Source organism: Musa acuminata, chromosome BXJ1-8, assembly GCF_036884655.1.
Source record: "Musa acuminata AAA Group cultivar baxijiao chromosome BXJ1-8, Cavendish_Baxijiao_AAA, whole genome shotgun sequence".
NCBI lineage: Eukaryota > Viridiplantae > Streptophyta > Magnoliopsida > Zingiberales > Musaceae > Musa > Musa acuminata.
In genome coordinates, this window is record NC_088334.1 from 22,307,158 (window position 1) to 22,320,949 (window position 13,792).

The window sequence follows — 13,792 nt, forward strand, 5'->3', positions numbered from 1 at the left end:
TGCCGGGCAACAGAATGTCAATTCGCGTTGTAAAAATTGTCTAGATCGGAGTTGAGTTTTGGTTTATGTGTGCAGGATTAACTACGATAACGATGAAGACATAAAGCGAAACAAAGTGCTGGAGTCAAGCGCAAAGGATTTGTTGCGAGTTCGAGAGTTCGACGGAAGTCCGAAGGTTCGTCGGGAATGCTGTTGGAACTAGCCGAGAATGAGTAGGGAGCTTGCCGAAGGGTTTTTCGGAAGCTCGCCGGAAGGTTCGTTGGAAGTTCGTGGAGCTCACCGAGAAAGATCGGAGGTTGCTGAAGAAGCTCGTTGGAACTCGCCAAGATCAGATCGTGAAGTCTAGGAGCTTGCTGGGAGTCCGCAGAATGGTTTTCGAGAGTTTATCGGAAGACCGTCGGAAGTTCGCCGGAAGCTCGCCGGAAGAAGTCTTGACTTACGGACTTTGTAATAGCTTAGAAAATGTCTTTAAATTCGTAGTTAGCATGTTAATTAGGGTTAGGATTAGGTGTTAATCGTATAACCCAAGTAGGGGCCAATTGGGCCCGAGTTCGGACTGGTTTGGGCCAAGTTTGGAGCCCAACCAGTGAGCTGATTTGGCCTAGGTGGTGGCACCGCCCAGCACCCGAGAGCTGGGCGGTGACACCTCCTGGGCTGGGCGGTTGCACCGTCCAGCACCCGAGCGCTGGGCGGTGGCACCGCTTGGCTGGGCGGTGGCACCGCCAGCATCGGGAACATACGAGAATTCAAATTTTTGGAGCCCAAATTTGAATCCTCTTGAGGCCTATAAATACCCCTCAAGTCTCAGCTGAGAAAACAACTTTTTGAGCAGCAAGTGATTGAGAGAAAAGTCTTAGAAGAGTCTTTGCTAGTCTTGTTTTCAATTTGCTAATGTTCACCTCCTTCTTTCTTGCTGAAAATCTGTAAGAGAGTGAACCGCTTGTAAAAGTTGTAAGAGGGGTATTTACCCTTCCCTTTCAAGAGATTTGCTAGTGGAAGGTGGGAGCCTCATCGAAGAGGGGCCTCGCAAGTGGATGTAGGTCATTTGACCGAACCACTGTAAAATCGGCGTAATCTCTGGTTTGCATTTACTTATTGTCATTTATATTACTGCAAACCATTTGCACTTTAATGCTATACTGCTTTGTCTCCGTCTTACTTATCTCTTCAAGTTAAAACGCAATCGGAACGTTTTTAAACGAAAACGTTGCTTTTATCGTATGAAGTTTCCGAAAAGTGTTTAAATCGTGAAAAGTTTATCGCACTTCACCACTGCACTAATTCACCCCCCCCTCTTAGTGCCGCTCTGTTCCTAACAATTGGTATCAGAGCCCGGTATTTCTCATTTCGGATTTACACCCGAGAGAAATGGCTCTTCATGGCTTTCAAGAGGGCTTATCGGTTTTTCGTCCACCGTTGTTTAACGGATTGGACTACACTTATTGGAAAACTCGAATGAGAGTTTTCTTGATTTCTATGAATTTGGATTTGTGGAATATCGTTGAAAACGGTTTTCAACTTCCCTCTAAACCGATTAACGAATGGTCGGATTTGGAGAAGAAGTATTTTTCTTTAAACGCAAAGGCTATGAATGCCTTATTTTGCGCTTTGGACAAAAATGAGTTCAATCGGATTTCTATGTGCGAAATGGCTTTTGATATTTGGCATACACTTGAAATCACGCACGAGGGAACTAGTAGAGTCAAAGACTCTAAAGTTAACATTTTAATGCATGATTTCTAGCTTTTTCGAATGAAGCCGAGCGAAACCATTGTTGACATGTACACCCGTTTTACGGATGTCGTCAATGGTTTACAAGCTCTTGGCAAATGTTTCTCGAATTTTGAACTTGTTAGTAAAGTTTTACGATCACTTTCTAAAGCTTGGGAATCAAAAGTAACGGTAATACAAGAAACAAAAGATTTAAATATTTTTTCACTTGAAGAACTTATCGGCTCATTGATGACATATGAAATGAGGTGCAATGCACATGATGAACACAATGAACACTTGAACCACCTTCCAAAGAACAGGAAGGATTTGGAACTCCGGACAAATGGATACCACTTGAGCAATGACTCAAGTGATGAGGACAATGATGAACTTGAATTTCGAATACTAAATCTTAATAAGTTTATTAAACAAAAATCTAAAATAAACAATGAACTTGAATGGAGGAAGAGGCCAAAGAAGAGGAAGGCAACCAAGGATGAATCAAGAACTTCCAAAGGTGAAACGGCGAATTGGGCTTTGACGGGCTTCGACTACAAGGTAAGTAACTCAACTCTCTTGAATTATTTTGAAATTACTTGATGTTTTCCATGATGCATTTTCTCTTTTCTTTTGAATAATTATTTTTCTTGAAAATTGTATGTTTTATGTTAATAGAATAAAATGTTAGATTTAAATAATCATATATATGTGCTTGAGAAGCAAGAATGTGTATTTTGATATTAACTTTCAATGATGATGCATGGTTTTTATATGGAAGGCTTGATGATATTTTTTTTAAACCTTGTCTTTGGTTTTCAAACATGATGTATGTTTTTGACATAAGAACAAAACTTGAGCATGCTAATATAAAGTCAATCACATAAATTAAAACTAAAGAAGTTTTAGTTATCTATAAGAATCATTCAAAATTATGTTCAATGAAACCATTGCATAATGATATAATGAAAATATTAAATATTTTGAAACCATGTTTTAGTGTCATGCATAATGATCATGCTTAATAAATTTCAAAATTATGCATATGAATCTTGTGATTTATGGATTATTGATTTTTACCATAATGAAAGTGGCTTATTAATCTTTGTTGTAATAAATCTTACACTTTCGGTTTTAAACATTATACATGTTTTTATTTGGTATAAGTGAAATAAAATCATATGAATTGAAACAACTAAAAAGAGGAAAATATTTTTTCCATGAAAAATTATTTTTCTCTATCCTATTGATCTTGATGTTTATTATGATAAATCTATGTATACCATTTTGAATCTCTTGAAAGTAATGTTGATATTTTGATGATTTTGATGATTTAAATTTGAAATGAGTTTTATCAAAATCATGATATTGATTTCTTGGAATAACATGAGATTACCTTTGATGATCATTTTGATTCATGGAATTTTGGATTCATGACTTGGTCTTACATTTGTTTATGTGATGGTTGAAATATTTGTAAGTTTGAATTCTTCCCTTCTCCTTTCAATTTATGCATGTTATATGTTAAAGATTTAAAACCATGTTTTGGTATCATGCATATCTAAGAAATATTGATGTGACAAATTGAATAAGTTGAAAATGAATGATGATTTTTCTCTTGAATATAACTTGGGATATTTTTTTTATATAAATCATCAATTTGATTTCTCGACATTCGATACATGAGATTTTATTATAAATCAAAATTTCTCATTAATCTATCTTCTACGATTTTACTTGATATTCTCTTGAGAGGAGATTTTCTAAATGAATCATGATTTTTCCTTGTGAGTTCTTGGAGTTATTACTTGATTTTTCTTTTAAAACAAGATCTCTTCTTTGTACTCCTATGATTTTTCTTGATATTTTATTTAAAGAAGATATTTACTATATGAATCATGTCTTTTGGTATTCAAATGATTTTATCCTTCATGACATGGTTTCTTTGTATTTATGGCTTGCATGGCTTGAAATGTTTTGGTATAATGCATGCAATGATGAAATATTCATAAAGTTAAAATGATGTATGCAATACTTATGATAATGATGTACATGATGTATTTATTGCATATGATGTGTATCATGAATGCTTTAAATGATGAATGTTTGGTATCATGATCAACATGTTGATAAATGCTTAAAAATTTTAATGTTTGAGTATCATGTATGATATGCTTATTAATGATGATTGATTTATTTTTCGGTATCGTGCATTAAAAATAAGGTTATTGAAATTGTGTATGTTTTAATTTGAATATATAATGATGCACAAATAAGAATGATACTTACCTTTGTCATAATATGAAAATTGATATAAGGGTCTTCCCTTCTTTTTGACAATGACAAAGGGGGAGCAAGAATTTCTAGCGTGGACATCATGAAAAGAGGCAAACTAACTAGCTTGCACAATTTAAGATTAAAGCAAAAATTGCACTTCTCAAAAGAGAAGATGCAAATGTAACATTTGCCAAATTGTTTGCTTGCCTCATGTAAAACATTATTTCTTGCTAGTTTGACATTTTTGCTAGCTTGTATGTTGCAAAACTTGATCACTTTTTCAAACATTTTGCTAGCTTGCATGATGTAGAACTTGCTATCTTAAACATTACCAAAAGTGCTATCTTGTATGCTATAAAACTTGCATATCTAAAACTTGATAGCTTGAATGTCCTAAGCATGATGCAATACTTGCTAAATTTTCTAGCTTCAAAACTGCATGATGATAAAACTTGATATTATGTTTTTCATGCAATGAGTGAAACTTATATTAAAAACACAAAGAATAGTTGTACTTCTCCTTTTTGTTGATGACAAAGGGGGAGAAGTATGTTGATGACATGATATGCATAAGTTTATGCATATGTTCATGATGATGTGTTGCAAGTATTCATGATGAATATTGCAATGACTTGAATTCAGTTTGAATTCAAGGTTCTATCAATATGGCATATTGATAGGGGGAGTTTGTTTAAACTCCCGGAGTTAAGGTTAACTCCGTCATCAAGTGGTTGTCATCATCAAAAAGGGAGAGATTGTTGAATCTCGTATTTTGATGATGAAACCACTTGATATGTGTTTATGATTTAAACTGCATTTTGAGTGATGCAGGTCTACTGCATTTTGACAGTTGACGCAGGAGGAATTGACGTTGCGCCGGAAGAGATCACGTCAGGATATTGGATGGCTGAATGCTTCGAACGTTAGGCATCGGGCCAAGGAGAGCGAAATTGCGCCAAGGATATCGGGGTTGCGGAGGTCAACCGCCGATTGGGCAACAAGCCGCAAGAGAGGACGATGCACCGAAGAATCGGACGAAGCGCCAACCAATGACGTGCCGGGCAATAGAATGTCAATTCGCGTTGTAATAATTGTCTAGATCAGAGTTGAGTTTTGGTTTGTGTGTGCAGGATTAACTACGATAACGATGAAGACATAAAATGAAACAAAGTGCTGGAGTCAAGCGCAAAGGATTTGTTGCGAGTTCGAGAGTTTGACGGAAGTCCAAAGGTTCGTCGGGAATGCTGTCGGAACTAGCCGAGAATGAGTAGGGAGCTTGCCGAAGGGTTTTTCGGAAGCTCGCCGGAAGGTTCATTGGAAGTTCGCGGAGCTCACCGAGAAAGATCGGAGGTTGCCGAAGAAGCTCGTTGGAACTCGCCAAGATCAAATCGTGAAGTCTAGGAGCTTGCCGGGAGTCCGTAGAATGGTTTTCGAGAGTTTATCGGAAGACCGTCGAAAGTTCGTCGGAAGCTCGCCGGAAGAAGTCTTGACTTACGGACTTTGTAATAGCTTAGAAAATGTCTTTAAATTCATAGTTAGCACGTTAATTAGGGTTAGGATTAGGTGTTAATCGTATAACCCAAGTAGGGGCCAATTGGGCCCGAGTTCAGACTGGTTTGGGCCAAGTTTGGAGCCCAACCAGTGAGCTGATTTGGCCTAGGCGGTGGCACTGCCCAGCACCCGAGAGCTGGGCGGTGACACCTCCTGGGCTGGGCGGTTGCACCGTCCAGCACCCGAGCGCTGGGCGGTGGCACCGCTTGGCTGGGCGGTGGCACCGCCAGCATCGGGAACATACGAGAATTCAAATTTTTGGAGTCCAAATTTGAATCCTCTTGAGGCCTATAAATACCCCTCAAGTCTCAGCTGAGAAAACAACTTTTTGAGCAGCAAGTGATTGAGAGAAAAGTCTTAGAAGAGTCTTTGCTAGTCTTGTTTTCAATTTGCTAAAGTTCACCTCCTTCTTTCTTGCTGAAAATCTGTAAGAGAGTGAACCGCTTGTAAAAGTTGTAAGAGGGGTATTTACCCTTCCCTTTCAAGAGATTTGCTAGTGGAAGGTGGGAGCCTCATCGAAGAGGGGCCTCGCAAGTGGATGTAGGTCATTTGACCGAACCACTGTAAAATCGGCGTAATCTCTGGTTTGCATTTACTTATTGTCATTTATATTACTACAAACCATTTGCACTTTAATGCTATACTGCTTTGTCTCCGTCTTACTTATCTCTTCAAGTTAAAACGCAATCGAAATGTTTTTAAACGAAAACGTTGCTTTTATCGTACGAAGTTTTCGAAAAGTGTTTAAATCGTGAAAAGTTTATCGCACTTCACCACTGCACTAATTCACCCCCCCCTCTTAGTGCCGCTCTATTCCTAACAAGGAGAAACCTTTTTTATACAAAAGGAGACTTATAGAGCTTTCATTCGATATAAAAATTAAAATATTTTGAGTGAATTTACCTATCTAAACATATGAATGAAAAGACCTCATGTATTCGGAAAAACAAATACTATAGCTTCTGACCTTCTGTTACTAAATTGCTCATAACTCTCTAGTGAAAATTTTAAATTATGCAAAATTAGTTCTTTGGAAACTAGATTCACATATCTTTCTTTTGACACCTAATTTTAAAATTTTGATGTTTACCTTCTGAAACATCTGTTTAAATTGATTCTATCAATTCTACAAAACAAAGATGATCAATTCTGACCTTCTATTACTAAATTGCTCATAACTCTCTAGTGAAAATTTTGAATTATACAAAACTTGGTTTTTTGAAAACTAGATTTGCATATCTTTCTTTTGATACTTAATTTGGAAATTTTGAAGTATGTTTACCTTATGAAATATCTATTTAAATTGATTCTATTAATTCTGTAAAACAGAGATGATCAATTCTGACCTTCTATTACTAAATTGCTCATAACTCTCTAGTGAAAATTCTAAATTATAACTTATTCTTTGAAAACTAGATTTGCATATCTTTCTTTTAACATATAATATGAAAATTTTAAAGTATGTTTGCCTTCTGAAACATTTGTTTAAATTGATTCTATCAATTCTGCAAAACAGAGATGATCAATTCTGACCTTCTATTACTAAATTGCTAACTCTCTAGTAAAAATTCTGAATTATGCAAAGCTTGATTCTTTGGAGACTAGATTCGCATATCTTTCTTTTGACATATAATCTGGAAATTTTGAAATATGTTTGCCTTCTGAAACATTTGTTTAAATTGATTCTATCAATTCTGCAAAACAAAGATGATCAATTCTGACCTTCCTTTACTCTATTTGTTATAACTTCCTGTTTTTAGTTCATCTAAAAATAGATTAATATAGCTTTCCAATGATACCTATTTTTAGTAAATTAGAGCATGCTTGGTCACTCAAACAATTCAGGAAATGTACCATTCAATTTTTGTCAGAATTGAAAACTTTGTTGGGTTTTGCCTATTCAATTTTCATCCTATTAGAAATTTGATTTATGCTTAAATTCTTCTTTAGTTGAGCTTTATATTAGTCCTTTGAAATTCTTGTATTATTCATCATTATATGCCTAAAATTTATTATGTAATGTTTTGTTTGCATTTCCTAATTTGATAAAGGCACATGCATATCTTCGTTGTTCCGCATGTGCTTCCGATATGTGCCAATATTATTATTCATACTACCCTTTTGTACTCTGGTGTCTTATGAGATATTGTGAACCTTTGTTAGAAATGGTAAAGGGAGTTATGCATAGAGCCCGTGATACTCTGCCGGCCCCCATTGACTTCACTCAGACGTGGGTGGATGGAGCTCCCAGATGTGAGAGACTTATGCTTGGTGGTCATCCAAAAATAGATGAATCACATTATGTATGTGGTCCTACAACACCCTCTATGTTTTTGATATGATATCCAAAGCTTTGCTTATGAGTTTATATTTATGCTTTGGATAAAAATGGAATGTATGCTACATCAAAAATGACATACAAGCTTGTGTTTATTATTCGGTTCAATTATTATACTTTAGAGTGTTTCGTATGTCATTATTATGCTCCCAAACACTCTTACGCCATTGATATGTACCTAAATGCTTCATGTGCCATTTGATACATGCCTAAATACTTCTTTTGCCAATGAAATGCTCCAATTTCCTTTCTCCTATTGTTTTGTCTAACGCCTGTTTTCGAAGGAGGTAACCCTTGTGATTTTTATATCAAATGAGATGATTTTAAATGAACACTTGTTTATTTGCTTTTGTATCCTGATACTAAGCCTGCTTAAACTTCTCCTATCGCCATGGATATGTTAGTCGCTTGCTGAGCTCTTTATGCTCACCCCGCTGCTATATAAATTTTTTAGGGTAGCTTGTTACGTACTGAAAAGCTAGAATTGGGTTAAAGCAGTGAAAGGCTAGAAGATTTTTGGGCTAATCTTTATTGGTTGATAGGTCTTTGTTGTATAGTATGCTTTACTTCTAATGTAATGTTAAGGATATGTTGATACTTATGTGTTGTAAAAGTTTAAAGGACCGCTCATGTTTATGGAATGATAAGTTTAAGTTGTATAAGGATAAGAACTCATGGTAAATAATTATCTTTTTGTGATTGTATATATTTCTACGATTATGGATTTGTCTTGTGGTTGATGTTTAGTTGAGTTGCCTTTGGATTTTATGAATCTCTGAGTGAAGTGGAGTATGATTTATGAAACGTACAGGATTCTGAATTATGAATATTGATTTGAATGGTTCTTAGTATCCTTAAATTGTTAGATTGGATCTGGATTGAATTGACAAGAATTATAATATTATTGATTTTAGACACGGTCACACCTCCTAAATGCGATAATTCGGGGGGCGTGACAAGAGGTGGTATCAGAGCATGATAGAGGATCACTGAAATATTTGATATGTTGACGTGCAAAATATATTGAGGTCTAGTGAACTATAGTGATCGGTGGAAATTTTTTTTGATGCATTTTAGGAATATTTGATGTACGAACTTGTTCCGATTATCAAAAGATTTCTTTTACCACCTTATATTCCCATAGTAATGTATTCCTAAAATGCATCAAAAAAAATTTCAACCGATCACTATAGTTCACTAGACCTCAATATATTTTGCATGTTAAAATATCAAATATTTCAGTGATCCTCAAATCATGCTCTGATACCACCTCTTATCACGCCCCCCGAATTATCGCATTTAGGAGGTGTGACCCTGTCTAAAATCAATAATATTATAATTCATCATCAATTCAATCCATGATCCAATCTAACAATTTGAGGATACTAAGAACCATTCAAATCAATATTCCCAATTCAGAAACTTGTACGTTTCATAAATCATACTCTACTTCACTCAGAGATTCATAAAATCCAAAGGCAACTCAACCAGTGTTCATTTGAAATCATCTCATTTGATATAAAAATCACAAAGGGTTACCTCATTCGAAAATAGGCGTTAGACATAACAATAGGAGAAAAAAAATTGGAGCATTTCATTAGCAAAACAAATATTTAGGCATGTATCAAATGACACATGAAGCATTTAGGTGCATATCAAAGGCGTAAGAGTGTTTGGAAGCATAACAAAGATATACAAAACACTCCAAAGTATAACAAGTGAACCAAATAATAAACACAAGCTTGTATGTCATTTTTGATGTAGCATGCATTCCATTTTTATCCAAAGCATAAATATAAACTCATAAGCAAAGCTTTGGATATCATATCAAAAATATAGAGGGCGTTGTAGGACCACATACATAATGTAATTCATCCATTTTTGGATGACCACCAAGCATAAGTCTCCCATGTTTGGGAGCTCCATCCACCCACATCTGAGTGAAGTCAATGGGGGCCGGTAGAGCATCACGGGCTCTATGCATAACTCCCTTTATCATTTCTAACAAAGGTTTATAATATTCCATAAGACACCAGAGTACAAAAGGGTAGTATGAACAATAATATTGGCACATATCGGAAGCACATGCGGAACAACGAAGATATGCATGTGCCTTTATCAAACTAGGAAATGCAAACAAAACATTACATAATAAATTTTAGACATACAATAATTTCAGGATGAATAATATAAGAATTTCAAAGGACTAATATAAAGCTCAATTGAAGAAAAATTGAAGCAGAAATCAAATTTCCAATAGGATGAAAATTGAATAGGCAAAACTCAACAAAGTTTTCAATTCTGACAAAATTTGAATGGTACATTTCCTGATTTGTTTGAGTGACCAAGCATGCTCCAATTTACTAAAAATAGGTGTCATTGGAAAACTGCATCAATCTATTTTTAGATGAACTAAAAACAGGAAGTTACAACAAATAGAGTAAAGAAAGGTCAGAATTAATCATCTTTATTTTGTAGAATTGATAGAATCAATTTAAATAGATGTTTCAGAAGGTAAACATACTTCAAAATTTCTAGATTATATGTCAAAAAGAAAGATATATGAATCTAGTCTCCAAAGAACCAAGCTTTGAATAATTTAGAATTTTTACAAGAGAGTTATGAGCAATTTAATAATAGAAGGTCAGAATTGATCATCTCTGTTTTGCAGAATTGATAGAATCAATTTAAATATATATTTCAGAAGGCAAACATACTTTAAAATTTCCAAATTAGGTGTCAAAAGAAAGATATGCAAATCTAGTTTCCATAGAACAAGTTATAATTCAGAATTTTCACTAGAGAGTTATGAGCAATTTAGTAATAGAAGGATAGAATTGATCACCTCTGTTTTATAGAATTAATAGAATCAATTTAAACACATGTTTTAGAAGGTAAACATATTTCAAAATTTCTAATTTAAATATCAAAAGAAAGATATGTGAATCTAGTTTTCAAAAAACTAAGTTTTGTATGATTCAGAATTTTTACTAGAGAGTTATGAGCAATTTAATAACAAAAGGTCAGAATTGATTATCTCTGTTTTGTAGAATTGATAGAATCAATTTAAACAGATGTTTTAGAAGGTAAACATACTTCAAAATTTTTAAATTTAGCTCAAAAGAAAGATATGTGAATCTAATTTCCAAAGAACTAATTTTGCATAATTCAGAATTTTCACTAGAGAGTTATAAGCAATTCAATAACAAAAAGTCAGAAGCTGTAGTATCTACTTTATCAAATACATGAGGTCTTTTCATTCATATGTTTAGATAGGTAAATTTACTCAAAATCTTTCAATTTTTATATTAAATGAAAGCTCTATAAGTCTCCTTTTTTATAAAAGAGGTTTTTCCTCAATCCAAATTGGTGCAAAAAGTTATCGGCACACGAGTACTGAAAGATGAAAATCTGAAAAATTTCAGATTCCAAATTTGATGTATAAACGGCATAGATATCTTACATATAGCCACAATCTTCCAATTTCTCCTAATCAAGGTGAAAATGAGGATCAAAATTTATCTCTAGGATGGGTTAGAACATTTGCCTTAAAAAGTTTTGATTTCCAAATGTGGGGGAATTAATGCAATGCCTTAAGCCAAGATAAAACTTCTTCTTCTTTTTCAATTCTTTCTCTTTCTCTTCTCCTTCAATTTCTTCTCCTCTTCTCAAGTTAGGTTGGCTGCAAAGTTTCCCTTAATTGTGTCATAAATTACTTAGGTTTGGCTCATGCTAAAATAGTGAGGTAGCAAGCATGCATCGAGGTTTAGGTGTCAACTTTAGAATTAATGCAAGTGGCTCATCCTTGCTAATACCACAAGTCCTCCATATAATTTAATATTGATATAATAAACTAAACTGTTAAAGTACTATATAAGCATTTTGATGATAGATAAAAAAAAATCCTCATATTTATAAATAAGTCTTTAGAAATTTTTAAAAATGAAGAATGTTACACTCTAAGTCAAGCACACTTTCATTATCATTTTTGTCAAATGAAGTTTTCAAATCTATGTGATTTTATAAAATCACTAATTTAAGCCCCCCTCTTGGTGCCGATTGTAGTCCTAATAGTTGGTATTAGAGTCGGTTTCTCTTGGTTACTTTAACACCCAAGAGAGATGGCTTTTTTCGGTAATCTAGAGGGTCACCTAAGCTTGGTTTTCAAGAGAGATGACTTAGTTTAACACTTTAAGTCAACGAAGTTTTGCATAATTCAAAATTTTCATTAGAGAGTTATGAGCAATTTAGTAATAGAAGGTCTGAAGCTGTAGTATCTGTTTTACCGAATACATGAGGTCTTTTCATTCATATGTTTAGATAGGTAAATTTACTCAAAATCTTTTAATTTTTATATCAAATGAAAGCTATATAAGTCTCCTTTTGTATAAAAGAGGTTTCTCCTCAATCCAAATTTGGTGCAAAAAGTTATGGCCACACGAGTACTAAAAGGTCAAAATCTGAAAAATTCCAGATTTAACATTTGCTGTATAAACGGCATAGATATCTTACATGCAGCCACAATCTTCCAATTTCTCCTAATCAAAGTGAAAACGAGGATCAAAATTTATCTCTAGGATGGGTTAGAACACTTGCCTTAAAAAGTTTTAATTTCCAAATGTGGGAGAATTGATGCAAAGCCTTAAGTCAAGATAAAACTTCTTCTTCTTCAATTCTTTCTCTTTCTCTCTCCTTCAATTCCTTCTCCACTTCTCAAGTTACATTGGCTGCAAAGTTTCCCTTAATTGTTTCTTAAATTACTTAGGTTTGGCTCATGCTAAAATAGTGAGGTGGCAAGCATGCATGGAGGTTTAGGTGTCAACTTTAGAATAAATGCAAGTGGCTTTTCCTTGCTAATGCCACAAGTCCTTCATATAATTTAATATTGATATAATAAACTAAACTATTAAAGTACTATATAAGCATTTTGATGATAGATAAAAAAAATCCTCATATTTATAAATAAGTCCTTATAAATTTTTAAAAATGAGGAATGTTACACTCTAAGTCAAGCACACTTTCATTATCATTTTCGTCAAACGAAGTTTTCAAATCTATGTGATTTTATGAAATCACTAATTCAAGCCCCCCTCTTAGTGCCATTTCAGTCCTAATAGTTGGTATCAGAGTCAATTTCTCTTCGTTGGTTTAACACCCAAGAGATATGGCTTTTTTCGATAATCTAGAGGGTTACTCTATCATTTGTCCTCCTATGTTTAATGGGATAGACTCCACTTATTGAAAAATTCGAATAAGAGTTTTCTTACTTTCTATATATTTAAATTTATGAAAAATTATCAAAAGTGATTTTCAAAAGTCTTCTAATATTCCATAAATTATTTTATTTCTTCATTAGATTATAGTGGTTCGGACGTCCCGACCTATGTCCACTCTCGATTCCTCTTCACTCGAAGCCATCGGCTTTCACTATTGATCTTCTTTCAATGGGTGAAGATTAACTACTCTTACAACTCTTTCTCATTTTCATAGTTTTAGGATGTTGAATCTCGGATTTTGATGGTGAAACCAATTGATAAGTATTTATAATTTGATTTGCGTTTTGAGTGACGTAGGATGCTTCGATCAGGGAGAGAATTAAAGAAAGAAGAATCATGTTGGGTCAGAGGAAAACATGTTAGAAGATTGGATGGCGGGCCAGAGGATCAGTCGACGTATCGACAAAAGGCTTCGGGCCATGGATTCGGGCATCGGGCCAAGAAGAGCGGATATTGCACTAAGGATATCGTAGTTGCAGAGATCAACTGGCCGATTGGACAATAGGTTGCAAGATCGGACGATGTACCAAAGAAACGAACAAAGCATCAATGGACTAATAACATGCCAAACAACGTGATTCATGCTTAGTAATAATTGTCTAGATTGTAGTGTGTTTTTGTGTGTGCAGGATTATCTACG